Source organism: Malus domestica, chromosome 11, assembly GCF_042453785.1.
Source record: "Malus domestica chromosome 11, GDT2T_hap1".
NCBI lineage: Eukaryota > Viridiplantae > Streptophyta > Magnoliopsida > Rosales > Rosaceae > Malus > Malus domestica.
In genome coordinates this window covers 8,296,987-8,317,299 of record NC_091671.1, presented here as the reverse complement: position 1 = coordinate 8,317,299, position 20,313 = coordinate 8,296,987, and the positions used below count along the sequence as shown (strand labels likewise).

General features: G+C 36.4%; 2 long non-coding RNA genes and 3 pseudogenes across 2 annotated transcripts; 1 reads left to right on the top strand and 4 right to left on the bottom strand.

Annotated features, from left to right (window-relative positions):
• Nucleotides 1–110: 110 nt before the first annotated feature.
• Nucleotides 111–2,239, bottom strand: LOC114819714 (probable LRR receptor-like serine/threonine-protein kinase At3g47570; annotated as a pseudogene).
• Nucleotides 2,240–2,432: 193 nt separating this feature from the next.
• LOC103412207 (RHOMBOID-like protein 1) lies at nucleotides 2,433–5,409 on the bottom strand (annotated as a pseudogene).
• Nucleotides 5,410–15,248: 9,839 nt separating this feature from the next.
• Nucleotides 15,249–16,886, top strand: LOC139189161 (uncharacterized). Its single transcript, XR_011572767.1, has 4 exons — nucleotides 15,249–15,524; nucleotides 15,828–15,869; nucleotides 16,213–16,456; nucleotides 16,547–16,886. It is a non-coding gene; the product is annotated as an uncharacterized lncRNA (long non-coding RNA).
• Nucleotides 16,887–18,195: 1,309 nt separating this feature from the next.
• Nucleotides 18,196–18,824, bottom strand: LOC103422471 (uncharacterized). The gene is made up of 2 exons (XR_527407.4): nucleotides 18,583–18,824; nucleotides 18,196–18,463 (listed from the first exon to the last, which is right to left on the bottom strand). It is a non-coding gene; the product is annotated as an uncharacterized lncRNA (long non-coding RNA).
• Nucleotides 18,825–19,048: 224 nt separating this feature from the next.
• The window catches only part of LOC139189414 (probable LRR receptor-like serine/threonine-protein kinase At3g47570), a 34,592-nt pseudogene continuing 33,327 nt past the window's right edge, over nucleotides 19,049–20,313 (bottom strand).

Below are 20,313 nucleotides of genomic sequence, written 5' to 3'. Positions count from 1 at the left end.
AATGATAACAAGTAACAACTTTGGCTTGTTTCTTTAGACGACATCGTTACCATACTTCCACTACTGGGACCTATTGTTTGGCACTTTCGGTACGCCAAGGACCAAGACCATTAAAGCACCTTGACTTCAGAAGCTGACAGGAAACATTTTTGGCAACCATACATAATAGCATTATCATCCATAATTCATTTTAGCAATCATCCAAAACGGAAAAACAAATACATGGAACCCAATATTTTCTCACATAAGACGTTACGTTGGTGTCACCTAATATGAAAGTTACCTTAGCAGGGCTACCCTAGCTATGAATGGAAATTTTGAAGTCTTTACGTTTTCTGAGGGGTCAGACTGTGAGATTGCTAATTTTTTCATAGTTCCCGTAAAGTATCATTGCAAGAAAGCTTGTTGAGGATGCAACCTTTTTAAAAATTGAGTTTTAACGAAACACTCCAGGTCCTGTTCACTTTTAACAAAAAACCACACTTTTACTTTTCTCTGGTACTATTCACTATACCTTTAAAAAAGATTTTTCATTAAAAGGGAAGTTTTTTTTAGACTTTTCGTTAGTTTTCCTTTTTAAAAATGGTAACAATTACTAGTGAGATCAAGTTTTCTTAATTTTTAAACTTCATGGGGGCTCAAGTCTCTAGCAGGAGAATTCCACCAATGTAGACATATCCAATTATTAACGCCTCACTTCCCAAATATTGTTAGCAAATTGAGAACAAAATAGTTGAATTATGCAAAAGTTTAAAAGAAAAAAAAAAGAGATTGTGGAGAGGATGCGAATATTTACCTAAAACCACATAACCAATTGTTCCTATTATTCTGGCGGAACTTGTCTGTTTTGTTGAAGCTTTTATATTGTTCAGTTGTGAGAGAAACCTTGCTAGTCAAAGTCAGAAACATGTCCAGTACTCGACTTGTTGTACAAAAGAACAGTACTTGGCTTTAGATCACAATAAACTATTGGTGTTTCACAGTGATTATGAAGATAATCAACTAATCAAGAGCACAAGCAACATCAATGGCAATGCTAAGCCTTTGCAAAAGATTTAAACTCTTGGGTGCCTCTCTTGCTTCTTCAATATCAGTTGGTGGATACAGTCACTTCTCTAAGCTTCCTTTTTACATGTACTCATAAACCAAAGCCTTGAAATCATTACCAAGAGAATCAACACTTGAACATGCAATTATAATCTTGACGAGATTTCGATGCTTGATATTTCTCAAAGCCTCACATCCAGATATAAAACACTTTGCTGCTCCATGGCGTAACAAGTTAAACACCTTTACGGCGGTAACCAATTGAGCTCTATCATCAACATCGAGAACTCCCTTGTACACAACCCCCAAAACTTCCAGCACCAATCAAATTAGCCTCAGATTACCCATCAGTAGCTCTTAGCAGAGTATCATATGAAACTTCCAAATAAGAGTTTGTTATTGTACTTGACGAAATTTCTTTCCTTTCCTTTCTTGACGAACAAAGAAAGAAATATGACAAAACACTTTAAAGTTTCATATGCTAAGTTTCGAAATGATCCTCCCTTATTGTAAAATTGTCCATTTCTGTGTCACCCTTTAAAGTCCAACTTTGCCAAAAAACCAAAGTAATTCATACTTGTTTTTTCATCTAATTGTTATCTAATAAATAAATGAACTATGTTTTTCAGTTAAATACTGAAATTTTGACAATGTTTATTAAATGGTTAAACGATTTTTATTTAGTTGATTTTTTTTCAAAGTTGGTCTCTAGAGGATGAACTAGAAACTATACATATGTCCGATCATCTTGCAACATTGCAGAATGAGAGCGAGAGCCGAGAAGGTAGAGCACAAAGGTCCGATTGAGAGGATATGTAACATCCCACATTCGACAAACTTAGCTATGGTGAGTAAATTGCGTGTTTGAGTAGTTCTATATGGCGAATAAATTTCATAGTTATCGGTATGGGTTTCAACTGTTATGAATTGTAGAAAAGAGGTACAAAGGCAGTAAAAGAATGAAAAAAATAATGACAATTAGAATCATTGCTTGGTGAATGCACATGACTATTTTACCCAACAAAAAACAAAAGAAAGAGAAAGAATACTTACAACAAGAATCAAGCATATCAATCAACATTCTATCAACTCTGAAATCTGTACATGTATGGTCAACTGCAAAGCTCAGCATATCGTTGCTGAGTCCGGGAGGGGCTAGGATCTGACAATGAATATGTTCCATTTCTACCATTGCTTACGCACGTTAAGTTCAGCTGATTCCCTATCTGGCTCGACTGCAAGATTGGTGCATATATGCATATAAAGAACAATATGTCAATACAAAGTACAAAACCAATTTATAGTATGAACAAAGTACGTTGCAGAAGCAATTTCCTGACACAGAATTTCGCGAGTCAATTCTTAAATTACGTTTCTTTAAGGCATTAGACTAAACGGCATGCCAAACTAGAACGACTGAATGCAACCATGATCATATTAATAAGCAAGCACTTCTGTCTATCAAATATTAAGGAGGAAGTTAATATGCGCAGAAAAGTACAGCATATTATCAGGCAATAAATATTTTGTGACTTGCAATTCCATTTTGATGTAGAGACACAGCTCAAATAATGACACCAAGAACAATGGTTGTTTAGATTGACCCCTCGAAAATGAGTAACCAAGCCAAGAGTATACCTGTCAAAAACATGACTTTTGTCAGAAAATGCCTAAATATACGGATACTACGCAAATACGAGGAAAATGAACCTTTGTTTCCAATAACAAAACAACAAACTACTGCCAACACATGCAATCCAAAACAGCAAAGTAGAAGCCGCTATCAACAAAGTGATCAATTAGTATCGCACAGAGAATAGCGATAACACAATGCGTTCTCCAAACCATTCTGATGAGAAACAAGCTGATACAGAGCCTAATCGCAATGAAAATATTACAGGACACATGATATCTACATATCTACACAAAATCCAGTTCTCTGATTTGATCAAAAAAAAATGTGCACACGTCAACTGTGGCTACCAGATTCTCATGTAGGGAGTCGATTAGGTTCATGAAGTCAAACAGTTAAATCAAAGATCGAGGAGGAGTTTACCCAACAATCAATAGTATCAAAGAGAGGACCCACAATACATATTGACACGTCTTGTGTTTAGATTTAACTGGAGTAGTAACACGTCCAGGGGGAGCATTCTGTTGGGTAAGCCATTTAAACTGGGGGCGGATCAAAAACAAAAATCCAAGATATGATGATGAAAAGAAGAGTAAGCAATGCTGCTAACTGCGGATCGAAATCTGAAACTGTAAGATCAAAGGGTCATGCGCATACTATAAAGAGGTGCATCATTGAGTATAAGGAATTTTATTTACATTATTTACATACATTGTCCAATTTGATGTGAGCTCTGAAAGCATGCTTCCTAGTAAACCAAAAAGTGCATCAGAAGCACCAACAGAAATACCATATTGAATAAAAAGAGCTGAAAGCAAACTCCCACCAAAACCAGACATGAGATATAGGAAACCAATTCGAAAAAAAAAAATTAGAATTTCAAACCAATTAGTTAAAACAGTTCATCAAAACAACTGTACATGATGTAGATCAGCATCAAACTATTATTTTTTCAATCTTTTCAAATAGACGGCATCTTGAAACATTGCAAAATGAGGCGCCATGTCTACATGTACAGGATATCCAAAACAATCTTTTTCTTCCCACAGATGTGATGGAAAACTGAAATAATCTCTCAACTTCTGTTTCAAGCAATTTTATTCTGTAAAATGGAATACTATGTCTAAAACTAAAGTTTGAACCCCATCTTTGGTGTATAAACTCTTTTCTTTGCCCACCGCTGAATAAAACGTCCTCTTGTTTCCATCAAACGAAACAACATACCGGTGTAAGTTATAATGCAACCAGCACTACATGACCACTACTCTAGGATTACAATTCAATAAACAAATGCATAGAAATCCTCTGTAGATTAATCGCAAGGTAGCTAAAGCCATCCGGAAAGTGTTTCTCTTCTAGATTTATGAAAGAAGTTTTGCACTTGGTAACTAATTTATTATTCTACAACTTATGTCGTGTGCTTTATCTTTTACTACATGAAGCTAAAAATCCAGATGCATACCAAATCCAAATTCTTGCTCAAGCCGAATTCCAATGAATAAAAGACTCAGCATATTGGCAAGCACATGGAAAACTCCAGCATGTAATCACATACATGAGATCAGCCGCCATCCCTGGTGTTGATGAACCACTCACTGCGCGTCTAGAGCACCCATCTTTTCTAACCTTCATGATGAAAACACATGAGAAACAAGTTAGATATGCAACTGAGACCTATTGACCCTTACAGGGCATGTCTATAGCTCTTATTTCCAAAGAGATGATAGCTCCCTCGCCCTTGTAGTGCTAGTTTTAGTAGTTATAGACTTTGGATTATGCATACTGAAATAAGCACATTAAACAGCTTAAAAGAATGACAAACAAGTCCCTTAAGAATGCATACCCGCTCTTACAAGAGATATTAAGACAAAACAATTTCATTTTTCCATGATCATTCTACCATTGGCCTCACAGACCAAGGAAAGTCGAACGAAAACGAAAATTTTGAAACCAAGTCGCTAAAGAACACTAATGTATAACTTTAACCCTATAACATACTACAGGGGACATTTTGTTTGACATAGCAATCTAATCAAACCAAGTAGTTACCTACTGCAGCTCTTCGAGCACCTTGCTTCTTTGTTCGAGCATTTCCTATCCGCCGACATCAAATAGACATCAAGCATTGCCTGAATGTCACTAAATACCTAAAACCCTCATTACCCCTCAAGCTCCTTTAAGTTTCTTAACTAATCGTAGATTCGCTTCTATATTCACTAGGTTTCCCAAGTCCAACATTGATTAAAAGCAGAATTACATCAAGCTTCATGCAGTTCAACTTTTTCTTTACACATATAATATAACCAAAATTCCAAATCCACCAAGTCACAAAATTTGCCAAAAAAATTGTAAAAACATAACTTTCACAATTACTCTTACCTAAAAAGGTCTCAACCTTGATTGATCCCACTCTAATTTCACATAACAAATAAAACCAGTCCAACTATCCAACCCTCCTCATCATAATTTCACCAAAAACACACATTTGAAAGCAACTTACATGAAATAGGACCGCCACTGCGTCAATTCCCCACAATCCACAACTAAAAATTTCCAAATTTCCATATGCGAGCACCCAACAAATCCCAAAACACAAACTTCAATCCAAAACTGCAAACCCCAACAAATTTAAACACATAAACTAATAAAAGAGTGAAGCTTTACGTGGTTGAAGACGGCCCAAGAAGTGGGTTTTCCTTGAAGGGTTGAAAGGAGATGCGACGAGATTTTCATCCACTTTCATCGTTGTCATTATCTATTAGTAATATTGCTCCCATTTTTGTTTTAGTGTGAACTTTGTAAGTTTTTTAGATATTTTTTGTTGTAAGTTTTTTCATTTTTTTTTTTTTGGATTTTTTACCAAGGGATTAATCCTGATCATTGAATTTTTCAAAATTTTAATATCAAATGCGTCACTAAGTGCCACGTGGCACAACATCATCTTTTTAAATTTCTATTATTGTTTGAATTTAATGGTCCGGATCAACAAACGGTTGCAAATCCAACAGCTATGAGGCGCCCAAATTGGAGCTATTTGGTTCACTTCGGTGCACGGGGTTAGGGCCAACCTTCTGCTACTTGACGTCAGGCCCATCGTTACTTATTGCCAACTGGCTACAAGGGTAGTTCAACGAGGTTCTTGGAGCCCACCAATTGCCTACCCAATTTGGCACCGATGGACCATCATTTTTTTGGTCAAGGGAAATTTAACCCCATTGCCTGGTGGATTGGCAAGAATTATGATGAGCATGGTAGAATTTTCAGCAATGGAGTATACACCTAAAATAGTCAGGAAGAAGCTGTATTGTGTCTTTTTTTTTTAACTTATAATTTATACAAAAGTTTTGTCCGGAATAATGTTATATTGTTAGACAATATTTAAATGCAACATTGTCAAAACAATTTTTGGAATGACGGACTAGTTAATTTTAAGGAGTTTTAACGAAACACTTTGATACTATTTACTTTTAACCAAAAATCATATTTTTACCTTTCCCTGGTACTATTTGACACACCCCGTCCCGAAGGAGGGCATGCTGGCCGTCACGTGAGAGTGACGTAACCATTTGCACAGTACGGAAGCTTTAAGATACAATTTAAATTGATACACCCGAAGGTGAGTCCTAATTTTGTCCAATCTGTCAGAACACCGTCGAATTCCTCGTAGTCACCACACCTTTGTGATTCCTGAACCTGGAGGGGCGCAAAACCAAAATTGAGTGGGTCAGTAAAACAATTCTTTTCCAAATCCAAACATTTCTCAAAACGTTGGTACAAGATTGTGGTGGTTCTTGGTGGTTGCCGTGAGTTCGAGAGTAAGAGAGAGAATGAGAGAGTTTTCAGAAAAGAATAAGAGAGAGAGAGAGTCTGGAATGAAAGAAGAAGAGAGAAGAAAGGTTACGGGTTTTAGGGAGGGAATTCAGGGTAGGAGGCCCTACCTAAGTCCAAGCACAAATTAACACATACAAATATAAATCTAACCCTAGTTTAGGATCTTAAAGTAAAACAAATGTCATACATTTACACACCTTAATCCCGTTTAAGGTCACATTGGTCATCTCACGTCCTCGGAATTAAAATTCCAGGACGGGCTGTGACAATCTTCCCTCCTTATAGAATTTCGTCCCCGAAATTCCAGCAATCAACTAAATCAACCATACTCCAACAATAGCTTCGGGTAAATCTCTCTCATCCGTTTCTCTTTCTCCCACATAATTTTCTACTGAATGATTTCCTTCACAAAGCTTTTACCACTTACTCTGTCTTAATTCTCAGGACCTTCTTTTCCCAATCCAAAGTAGTCCTTGGTTCCTTATCAAGTCGAATCCAATTGAATTCTAAATAGTTGCACCAGAATCCCATGTGACGAATCTGCCACCTAGTGACAACGCATCGAAATATAATGCATTATGCACCTTAGCCAATTTTGAAGGCATCACAAACTTATATGCAACTTCATTGATTCTTTTAATGATCAAAACGGTCTGATGTGTTTAAATCTTATCTTGTCTCTTTTCCAATTCTCTTCATTTCTGTTCGTGGTGAATTTTCCAAAAATATCAAACCATTTACCTTACACACTCGATTAGTGGCATATCCATCTGTTGATCTCTTTTGCCATTCCTGGTTACTTCAGGTTAACTTAATCACCTGAATACTTTGAGGAGACTCATCCATAGTCTCAGGGTCTACTAAAACTCTTTCTCGATCGAATCTTTCTCTACCCAGAAACATTCCATTCACAAGTCATCAAAAACCGACTCACGTGACACATTTCATGGTCCTTATGGCGTTACTTCGGAAACTGCACAACCAACATACTTAAGAAACTTAGCAGTTCCGTAATCCAATTCTCTTTTCCATAAAACAAATAAGTAGTGTTGCACTGTCTGGGAAAGGTTGTTACTCAACACTGGGGTAAATGTACTAACTTGTTACTTAACAAGTATAACTTCTTCTCGATCTTCCATTCTTAATTTTTCTTCCGTTGGTTTTCAATCCACAAAATGATACTCTTGGCAAACGTGCCAGATATTAATCTTACTGTAGTCTTCTCGCCAAGTGCTTGAACTAGAACAAACTTTACGATCACCCTGATCGTACAATCATGTTCATTAAGCAATACAATTCACTTTCGCTGCCTCATATCAAAATCCTTCCAAGTAATGGATATTGAAGACTTTTTGGATTCGTAAAAATCTTGCATTCTTACCAAATATAATGCCTTCATAACTTCACAGCAAGAATGGTAATCATGACTTCCAAGTCACCCGTAGGGTAATTCATCTCATGAGGTTCCATTTATCGTGAAACGTATGCAATCACCCTAACATTTGCATCAACATGCCTCCAATACCATTCAAGAAACATCACTAAAAATTTATGATTACCACTATTCTCTGGGAATACCAAAATACGTGCATGAGGGAGGAAATACTTCAGTTGTTGAATCCTTTGCTTACAATTCCTTCCCACTCATACCTAACCTCTTTTCTCAACAGTCTCGTCAATGACAAAGCAATGACTGAAAAATCTTTCACAACCATCCAAGATAGCCTGGTAAGCTAAGAAATTCCAAATCTCAATTACGACTCGTGGTTGTTCCAATTTCTCAATTCTGCTGCCTTTTAAGAATTCATTTGAATACCTTAAGCAGATATAACCAATCTCAGAATGCCACTTGATTCATCCAACATTCGCATTTGCTAAACTTAGCATACAACCAACGTTCTCTTAATCTTTGCTTCACCGACTTAATACGTTTACATGCTCTGCTCTAGGCTTAGAGTATACCAGAATATCTTCAATGAAAATGATATCTATTTATCAAGGCATTATTGGAATACTTCATCCAATAACTCATAAAACCGCATGAGTATCCACATAGCATCACCAAACTTTATAAGGACCATAACAAGTCCAGAAACCATCTTATGATCAACGTCACTTATAATATTCAATTGGTAGTAACCAGATCTCAATTCAATCTTTGAATCTTCGCAATTACTTCTGAGCTGGTTAAATAAACATCAGTACATCACCATGGATAACGGTTCTCAATCGTTACCCGACTCCATTGTCTATAATCAATTAACAGTCTCAAGATCCATTTTTCTTCCTCACCAACAAACTGGGCTCCTCAAAAGTGTTGTACTAGGTTGAATAAAACTTTTATCAACCAATTCTCTCAACTGAATTTCCAATTCCCTTAACTCATCCTGAACCAATCTCCAATATAAATTTATACCTGGCAACAAATCAATAATGAACCTCATATCTCTGCCTGAAGGCAATCCAGGTATACTTTCACGGAAGACATCAAGAAAAGTCTAACTCTTTCGACATTATTCACACTACTCCAAACAACATCATTTAGCACCACATGAGCTAAGTATTTTTGACAGCCTTTCGAAAACAATCTCTTTGCTCTCACAGCATAAATAATGGCTGAACTCAATCCACTTTGCATACTTACAAAAGTAATCTCTGGTCATCCAGATCGATGGAAAGTACTGGTTTCCCTTAACATTCCGTCTTGTCACAATTATAACCAACCAATCTAATGGAAATAATTTAACCGACACAATACATACTCTATTACTACTAAGCATTCTGAATAAGTACAAAATAATCTACCGGTTTACTTACTTAACGAATCCACGAATGAGTTATTAATATTACGGTCTGCAGCTCGCAATACTGATAAATCATCGTTGTCTCGATAAGTAGGCAACCACTCTCAAAGATATAACATTACTATTTTGTCACTCAATGCAAAATACATACACTCATCTCAACTACATTTATTTACTACTCTCAAGGTAATAACATACATAATAAGAAATATATCAGCCGAAGTCAACTAGAATGATCAATACGACTGATTCAACTCTTATCTCAATAATACGTCGGCCGGATCCACTCCGCGTGGTCGGTACGGCCGAGCCTATAACTCACAAATTTCGCATGTGTCAGTCGAATCCACTTCTCATGGTCTGTACAGCTGAACATATAACTCATCAAATCTCTCTGTACTCACAGTCAATCCGACCAAACTACTAAGTTTATAACTCTTCTGAATCGACACTATGATATCATGGAAAATTATTGAGTACAACTGATTCTAGGGACGATTCACAATTCTGTGTCCCCTCTGTTCACATAAACACATTCATTAATTTCACACTTCCCAAAGTGTTAATTTTTGTACCTGCAGCACAAGGTACATTTCCTTTACTCGAGACACCTTGTCTCAAATATCTGGGATTACCAGTATATCCATCACTTTTATTCTGACCAGCGACATTAAAACCTCAGCTAGAAGAATTAACTCTAGCTTCACTTCTTTCGAAGCTCTAAATCTTTCTATATCCTTGATATGACGAATCATTAACTTTATCGTCTTCTTTTAATTCCCATTCATTTCTTATTCTTCTTTATTCTCGTTGCTCATGTTCTCAGAGTCCTCAAGATTCAACAACATCTAGCATACTCCTGATAAGAACTACAATGGATAGTGGTCACCCAAAATACCACTTCCCTTTTTGCCACCCAGCTTAAAACAACATAACACCTCCACCAAATTAACAACAATATCTGGATGGAACGAGGCAAGTCTGAAAACTTTCTATAATATCCCTCGATCATCACCTTCCTTGTCTCATATTTGTAAACTCTTGTTTACTACCATCGATAAATGCCGGAGGGATAAACTTTTCCTTTAAACAAGTCCTTAAACAATTCTCAATCGACTGATTCCTCTGGTGACAACAATTCATACTCCTGTTTCCACCAGGATACAAATTCATAACCAAAACCAGGTAGTCGTCTCGACCCCTTGTCAGAAGGAAGATTCCTTTGACTTGCATATTCCGAAACATCTTTTCCAATTGGTTAATCCGTCACTTTGTTCCCTCAGGTTCATCATTTCTCTTAAGTGATTCAAATTCAACTCATAACCCGTCTTAAAATGTCCATTTTTCTAATATACTGAATCACCATAAGAATAGTTTCCCCTAACCCGCTAAATCAGGGAGACTAAGTTCCTCTAACTACGTGGTTTGCTACGAGGCGGTGTAGTTCTGACAGAATTCACTAGAAACTTCTCAAGATGTCCAAGATTGCAACCTGGCTCTGATACCAACTGACACACCCCGTCCCGAAGGAGGGCATGCTGGCCGTCACGTGAGAGTGACGTAACCATTTGCACAGTACGGAAGCTTTAAGATACAATTTAAATTGATACACCCGAAGGTGAGTCCTAATTTTGTCCAATCTGTCAGAACACCGTCGAATTCCTCGTAGTCACCACACCTTTGTGATTCCTGAACCTGGAGGGGCGCAAAACCAAAATTGAGTGGGTCAGTAAAACAATTCTTTTCCAAATCCAAACATTTCTCAAAACGTTGGTACAAGATTGTGGTGGTTCTTGGTGGTTGCCGTGAGTTCGAGAGTAAGAGAGAGAATGAGAGAGTTTTCAGAAAAGAATAAGAGAGAGAGAGAGTCTGGAATGAAAGAAGAAGAGAGAAGAAAGGTTACGGGTTTTAGGGAGGGAATTCAGGGTAGGAGGCCCTACCTAAGTCCAAGCACAAATTAACACATACAAATATAAATCTAACCCTAGTTTAGGATCTTAAAGTAAAACAAATGTCATACATTTACACACCTTAATCCCGTTTAAGGTCACATTGGTCATCTCACGTCCTCGGAATTAAAATTCCAGGACGGGCTGTGACACTATTCACGACACCTTTATTTGTCATTATTCACGACACCTTTATTTGTCATTTTTCATTAAAACTAAAAAAAATTTGGACTTTTCGTTAGTTTTCCTTTAATTTTAAGAACAATTTTAGAGCGACCCCTCATAAAGCTTTACTTTTAGTTGTACGTTTGTTGTGGGTGGGTGTTTTTTTGGGGGTGGGGTGGGGTTTCCCTTATTTTTGGGGCTACCTTATTTGGAGTCGAGATCCTTTTCGAATTTTTGTTTTCGAAGTTCAAGAACTCGGATATCCAGGTAGTTAAAGAGAGTGAGATCTGAACTCGTGCTTTGTGTGAGAACGGGAAATAAAATGAGCTATTTAGAATCGTTTGATTTAAAATGAGTGATCTAGATCTCTGTGTTTATTGGCTCCGGACACAGAGATCAAAAAATGTTTCCCCTATTTGGTGCAGTTCATTTAACGGGAAGCTTCATTGAATCACAATAATATGCAGGGGTACAAGATGATTGAAAGGAGCCCTCCTAAATTCGCCTTTTGCCGTAATTATATGAGGGTGGTGGTGGTGTTTAGAATTCAATTAAACCCCATACATTTTGGAGGTTTTCATTTAATCTTGCAAACATACATACTTAAGCAAAATATATCCCACTATAAGTATCTTTAGTTTTGATAAGACAATATTATAAACTATAACTTACGAGAGAAGAATTTAAACTTGAATATAAGAACACGACAGATACAATGCCTTACCAACCGACCTAATCTATATTTACAGAGTAAATATATGTATAGACGCAAACAAAATCATGAACATTATAATGCTCAAGTTGGCATGCATTATCTCATCAAAAACCTTATTATTTGGCTGGACGTAGGGACCATAATGTTCCCAAGGGAAAATTTTTAAAATGTCATATGAACTTGCACACCTTTTTCAATGTATCATATAAACTAAAATTTCAAGCAATTTGTCATACCAACTTGTCGAAATCATCAATTTGTTATCTCATCCTAACTCCGTTAAGTTTTCCATTCAAAATAAGTCATGTGCCTCGCACATAACTTGTGTTCAGGGTTATTTATGTCATTTTATGATATTTTAACAAATTTTTATTTTTCTTTAGTAAAACCCTTAAAATTTGTGTTAGAGAGTATTCATGTGGATAGTTGTGTTTGAGTAGCGTATATATATTTGCAACTCCATTTCTAACACCAAACCTCAACCCGTTTCTCAAATTATAGAGCCTATATAAAATTCGATTTCGTGACATGCTAAACTAAACACACCCACTTTTGTATCTTAACATATTTTGAGCAACATTGTCTTCATCCATTGTCTTCAAAATAAAAAACACCAATACTGAGGGCTTAACGTTCACAACATTGTCTTCATCCAAAAAAGAAAAAAATGACATTAACAAAAAGTCTAAATTTCCAAATGATTTCTTCAGATTCCATGGTTTTTAGGTGGCTTCAGATTCTATGGTTTTTAGGTGGCTTTTTTGAATTGTGCACTGACTTGCCTCTTGCAATTTGTATCACTCTACCCCTTTTAGAAACCTACAAACAATAAAAGTAAAAATAAAAAACCAGAAAAATTAACAGATGGCATTAGATGCAGATTGTTCTTGTCCCTGATTTGGTGGAGTTTCACTTCCCATATTTCCTCCAGTGGCATGCTACAAAATGATCAATAAAAAGAATTACACATACACCCGTCTATAAATACAAGATTAAAATTTAAAATACCAAAGTTTTCAATGAGCACACCATTGCTTGTGTTTGTTGAGAATTAGTCCACATTAATGGGAGGATGGACCTTACATGGGCTTATAATAGGTTGGGCTGCTCCTTATATTGTCAATTGGTTTTATGGTGGAACCTCAACTTTCTTCATGGTATCAGAGCAGGTTGTTCCACGTGTGAAGTCCAACGGCCACACGTGCGCCACGTCACCCCGTTGTGTTGTCCATGTGTTAGGCTTGAAAATTCACCACACTTGAGGAGCGTATTAAGAATGAGTCTCACATTGATGGAATGATGGACCTTGCATGGGCTTATAACAAGTTGGGCTACTCCTCATATTGCCAATTGGTTTTATGGTGGAACTTCAACTTTCTTCAGTGTTTGCCCACTTTAAGTAGTTGGTGAGTTATGGTCGATTTAATTGGTTGCACAAGTTTGTACTCTCCCAACTTCACCATAGGCCTATGAGTAGGGATGGGCAACGGTTATGGCGGACGGGTAACCGCGGTTATTTATCCATAACCGTTTATGCTCATACCCGCATAACCGTTTACCTGTTAGATAATTGTCTAAACGGTTATACTCATACCCATAACCATTTATAAACGGTTAACCATACCCATAACCGCATACCCATTTAACCGTAATCATTTAATACCTGTTTACCCATTTACCCCTTTTAACCCGTTTATCTTTTTTTTTACTATTACTCATTTTTCACCCGTCTACACATAACAAAAGGTTATTCCTTTTCACCCGTCTACACGTAAGAAAGGTTATCCACATTTTTTCCCATGTGTATAATATTTTTCTATCTACTAACCCATGTATAACAAATTAATAGAATTTATTTTTATTGAAAAAATTAGGCAGTCACTCACACGATGGTCGACCAGAGCAAAAAAAAAAAATGATGTTTTGAGCCCTCAGACCACTACTAAAATTTCATAAACAGTAATCACTAAAAGCTCACCATTTACGAACACCATCGGATCATCACCAGAAATAATAAAAAATACTAACAATAATGAAGCAGCAGCAGCAGCCAAATGGCAATCAACGTGGCCATAACCATCCATTTATGAAATAAATGGGTAAACGGTTACCTGTTTATAACTGCGGTTAATATCTATAATCACTCATTTAAATTTCACGGATAAACGATTATACTCATAACCGTAACCGTGAAGTTTAAATGAACGGGATATTTTGCCCATCCCTACCTATGAGATGATCTTCCCCAATTTATAACAACCATATGTGACTAAAAATGCCGATAAGTGAAACCATTAAGCTACTTTAACCTGTGAAGCTTGTCGTTGCCTCTTCCCGCGTGTTGTACGATTATGACCTTTCTTGCCACACATTCCACAAGTGACCTTGCTGAAGCATTTAGGCAATTTGTTTAAGGTTGATGGTGGTTGTGGCTCAGCTTGCTCTCTTGCCCTCACCTTCTTTGGCCTACCAGCTTGCTTATAATACTTTGGAGGTGCAACGGGTTGGTGATTTGTAGGTGGCCAAAATTCTTGACTATGCATGGCATGGATATAAGGAGTACTGTAGGCTCTCAAGTATGCTGCTTTCTTGTAACAAGAATGAACACACTTGTATGGATCGTCCTCCTTTCTATAGATTGCAGCAATTCCATGGGCACAAGGAATTCCAGTGAGATCCCACCTTCTACATGTACATGTGTGTTTTGCTAAATCAACCACATATTGTGGAGAAATTTTTCATTGTGATGAGTACAAAAGTGGTACATTACGTGTTTTAATAGAAGTAGTGAACATTTTTATTTTTTAAGTTACTAACTTTTTAGTACACATATCTCACCATTTGTATAGTGACACATTGTGTACCATCCAATGTATCAATCGCATTGAAAAATCTCTCCTGGATGTGAACCTTTAATGTGGCATCCATTCAATCCCACCACTGACCTACAACCTTCCAAAAAACCTTTCAACCTTCCAAAAAACCTTTTTTTCAAAGGAAAATTAATAAAACGAGTTTTAAAACTTTGAATTTTAATAAAAAATTATTTATTAACTTTATTTAATGGTTATGACAAATCCAAAATCAAACCAGTCCAATAAAACTGAACCAAGCAGTGAGTTTCCGCTTTTACCCCGACTGCAATACCTTTCCCTGTTTGCTTAGTCTGTTATCCTTTTCTCTTTGCTATTTTCTCATTTTGTAAGCCCGGTATGATCGTGAACGACGGCGAGGGCGCTACCCTCGTGACCACAAGGAAGTGAAGGACGAGGAAGAGTTCGAGAAGCCTGAGACGATCTCGACCAGTCTTCCACCGATAAACAGGAGTTGCAGATGGTTCTGACCATCATTAGAGATGGCTTGAAGAGCGACTGCAAAAGGTACTAGAAGATGGACAAAAACTGGGGTTTGTGCATTGCTGATTTTGATTCGATGAGTTTTGCTTTTATGTTCAAGTCTTATCTGGATTTTGCTTCATAGAATCAAATTAACCGAGATTTGTATGAAGGACTGTGTTCTTGTTTGAGGTTAATAGGAGGCCGGCCGAGATGCTGCTGATGGCTGATTTCCTTAAATTAGAAGCTTTTTATTGTCAATTAGAAGCCTTTATTCTGTTTTTGTTGATTATTTTTTTCATTTTTTTTACTTTTTCTTGTATTTTTTCTGTCTGCTGAGTGATTCAGTTGGACTTAGGAACATCATGAAGGACAAAGAGCAGAACCCAGGTGCCATCTCTCTCCTTCTGTTTCTCTTTCTCTCTCTTATTTCCTTAAATTTTGTTTCATTTTTTACTTTAATTTTATTATTTATTTTCCACTGGGTACGGCTTTTTATAGTTTCTGAGGAAGTATGCAATTGCAAACTTAATGAACAATTTGAATATTCTATTAGTTATGTAAATTATTGTTTTCTTTTTGTTAATTTACTGAAAATTTGCTTAGGGAAATTTAGTTCCTGGTGGAATTGATTGAATGAATTGATGGCCTATGAAAGAAATCACAATTTCTGCAAAATTAACTGCAGTCTAATTTATGTGAAAATAATAATAGTGGTTGTTAACTTGAGCAGCAGGGCTTGCTCAACTCATAATTGTGGGTCAGCAAGATGATCGGGTAGAGCCCGCTCAGGAAAGTTCTACACTGTTGGTGTTTGTGAATTCCGAACCAATGAGGGAGGAACAAGTGCAAAATGTTGTGAAATTCCTTTCACACCCGAAAGTTAGGGGCTCTCTCTTGTTGTTTACAGACGGTATTTTTTCGAGAAGAAGGGTCTCACAAAAGAAGAGATTGACGAAGCGTTTCGGCGTGTGCCTGTAAGTAAATTGATTATTGGTGTTCAAGCCGATTGCTAATTTAATTCTCAATGTTTTCCGTGTTTGACATTGTTTGTTTGCAAATTGTAGGACCCAACTGGTATTCGAGATTTGAATTGAGTTTTTGTGTGCATCATGTGGAGTTTCATGTTCAGGTGCACACTTGTGTATATCATTGAGTCATTTAGGCAATTCATTAGGTTTAAGAGAAAATCAATTTCATGGAGTCGAAATGTGAAAACCCATTTTATACATTTTTGTAGAACATGTTTTGGTCTGACCTTGATTCGGGTAGCAGGTTGACTAAAGAGTCATCAACCATTCATGTGGGTATGAAATTTTGATTAGGTTGAAGATCTTGTACACCATCTCATATTAATAGGGAACATAATATCGGTAGAAATTGAAAGTTAATCAGTTTTTTTTTTAATGTCAAGTTCTTTGTCTTTGTTCATATTTCATCTTGAATATGCAAAATCTCTTATATCTTCCTTTTTCCTATATAGCATGTGTATTGATGCATTGATGAGCTTGTTCTTATATCGTTGGGTGTTTGAAAGGTTTACTAAACCATTGTGCATTCTACTTGAAAATTACGTGACAATCCGTCCCTACATTTACAATTTTACTAATTTTAAAAACGTGGTTTGACGAAAATGCCCTAGATGCAAAGTTTTTTCATTATCGTTGGCCTTTGGTTAGAGAGACATAGGATCCATTCTCTCAGCGTATCCTTGTAGTTCTCGATAGAACAAACGCGTAGGCGCAAACGGATCTCAGTTTGGAGCTAAAACGAAGATCTTATGAAACTACGAATCTTGAGGGATATTTTAAATATTGTATATTTTATCTGTGTTTGTGGGACCCATCCATGTTGGTCCCCTCTCCCATTTGGCCGCGTGTCTTACTTTTCCCTCAGCTCTCTATCACTCTCACTCCTCTCCCGTCTCTCCCTCCCAAGTACTCTCCCTTTCACTCTCGGACCTCCCTCTTCCCGAGCCCTCTCACACCCACCCAGCGTACACCCACCCACGTTGGCAATGTAACAAGTAACCAGAAGATAAATAATTTTTCTAACTTATCACCGTGACCATAAAGGCAAATAGATTTGTGATCAAAATTCCTCCTGATCCAAGACCGAAGTCTAAAGGGATTGAATGCTTTGAACTAATAAGAATGAACGTATTTGTTAAGGTAGGATAAGGATCAAACTTTTTAAATTGTCCATTATATCAACCATTCATCCACAAGCTTACCATTTGAGCTCCAAAATAATTTCACTTATCATGTCAAACATGGGATATCAATTACCTTTTAAATGCTTAGACAAACACCATCCCCCAATCCAAACCACAACAAAAGGGAAAAAGAAAGGTCTCAGAAAACTATGATCAGGCACCTAAATGTAGGTGAGGCAATGCGAGTCGCCCAGGAAAAGGCTGGTGCATCCTGCTCAGCTAAGCAATTTGCCAACAATCCTAAAAATGTAAAAACATTTGACGATTTTGTTTGCTTGTTTGTTCAGAATCAAGATTAGAATTCATAACAACAATGCAATGCTATTCCCAAATACAACTTCCTGTAATGAAATTTGAAAACCACAAGCCCCAACCCACTCATTCCATCCAGAACACATCAAACATAGTATTATAGTTTAATCGAGTTAAAAACTCATTCGGGATAGATCAACATTCACAAAGTTAGAATCCCACGTCAACAATGAAAAGAGGTCAAACCCATATGGAAATTGGATGATTGCGACAAAACTATTTAAGATGTATATGTACTGGAAAAGTAATTAAAAGAAATTTTAAGAGATGATTAGATAATAAAAACTCATCCCTCGTATTAAAAAGGAGGTTCCAAATGAAGCACCTAACAAATTGAAAAGCAAAAGCATGAAGAAACAGCTCTGACCGTCTGTTCAAGCTCTTGACCTCCTCGTTTGTCATTTGCCCTCCAAGCCTAGCAGCTCCAGCTTCCGGTTGCCGGAGTCTTCACCTTCATCTTTAATTCGATTGGAGAAATTCAATAACAAAATAAAGAAACCATGAATTGAAATCAGGAACGAAATCAGAAATATGCAAATCTTTTAAACAAGAAGCCGAAACAAGAAGAGAGCGTACTATTTGACAGGAAAAACTGAGCTCCAGAGGCTCGATACTGAGCTGCTTGCCCGGGCTTATCAGATTCGATGATTCAATTGATTTGTGAACCGGTGGAATTCGAATTGAAAATGAAAGAGAGATTGGCTGGAGAGAGAGAGAGAGATTGCAAAGGAAGTGAAATTGAATTGGAAATAAAAGCAATAGCAGAGAAAAGATGGAGGATCGTTAAAGGGGGAGAGAGACATTAAACGGGGAAGGGCATGCCATGAGGGGCAAAATTGAAAATTTATTGTTTGTGCCATTTTGATTACACCGGTTGAATGTTGATTTTTGTTCTAATCATTAAATAAAGTTATTATATGATTTTTGGTTAACATTCAAAGTTTTCAAGTTTTTTTTTCTTTAGTTTTCCTTTTTTTAAATTTTAACAATTACTAGTGAAATCAAGTTTTCTTAATTTTTAAACTTCATGGAGGCTCAAGACTCAACAACATTGATTGAAAAATGTAACATGAAGATTTAAGTCTCCATTAAACACGTTGTCAGTGGGTCTCTTCTCTGTAAACATCTCTAGCAAGAGAATTTCAAAATTATAGACATATCCAGTTATAAACGCCTCACTTCCCATACCATACTCTGCCATTCAAACATCATAAAATATTGTTAGCAAACTGAGAACAAAATAGTTGAATTATGCAAAATTTAAAAATAAATAAAAAGGATATTGTGGAGAGGATGTGAATATTTACCTAAAACCACATAACCAATGTCCTGTTATTCCAACGGAACTTGTTTGATTTGTTGAAGCTTTTATACTGGTCAGTTATGAGAGAAACCTTGCTAATCAAAGTCATAAACATGTCTAGTTAACATGTTGTCCAAAAGAACAGTACTTGGCTTCAGATCACAATGAACTATCGATGTTTCACAATGATTATGAAGATAATCGACTAATCAAGAGCACAAGCAACATCGATGGCAATGCTGAGCCTTTGCAAAAGATTTAAACTCACCTAGAAATTCACCAATTGGTATAACTCTGATTATCAAAGTAAAATATTAGTACAGTACAAATATATACATATATATATGGGAGGATACGTGACATTACTCTTTTTACATGACTTTTAACACATTTTTGTAGATCCCACTCCGTAGTGCAATTTAATGATCCGAATCGTTTATATTTTAGATATTCCCTCAAAGATCATGTTTACCAAAAAAACATCCAAATCTGAAACTCATACGACCGTTGGATAAAGGGTTTCTTTGTATAACTGTTCTCTTCACTACAAATGAATGTTTTAATAGTTTTGGATTTGTTTAATTTTTTGTAAGATGATCTATGAATGATGTTCTAAAAGATAGACGAGTCAGATCGTTAAAATACATTACAGAGTATGCCACATAAAAAACGTATGTCAAATGTAAAAAATAGTATCACGAATCCACCCCTTATATTAGCTAAAGCAAAAAATGATGGTTTTTCCTATAGACGCGATATTAGGGAGAGGTGAAGGGTGTAATGCATGCTTATTGATTGCTCTTGGACATCAATCACACCAGAACAGGTTTTAGAGTAGTTGTAGTTGTTATAATTAGTTGTGATTTGTTTATAGTAGTGTTGAGTCTGCACTATTTATTATCGTTTAAATGTCAATGTATAAATGTTTACCAAAAAAAAAAAAAAATCTCAATGTATAAATGCTGCACAGATTCAATTCTTTACAAAATGAAAGTGAACATAAG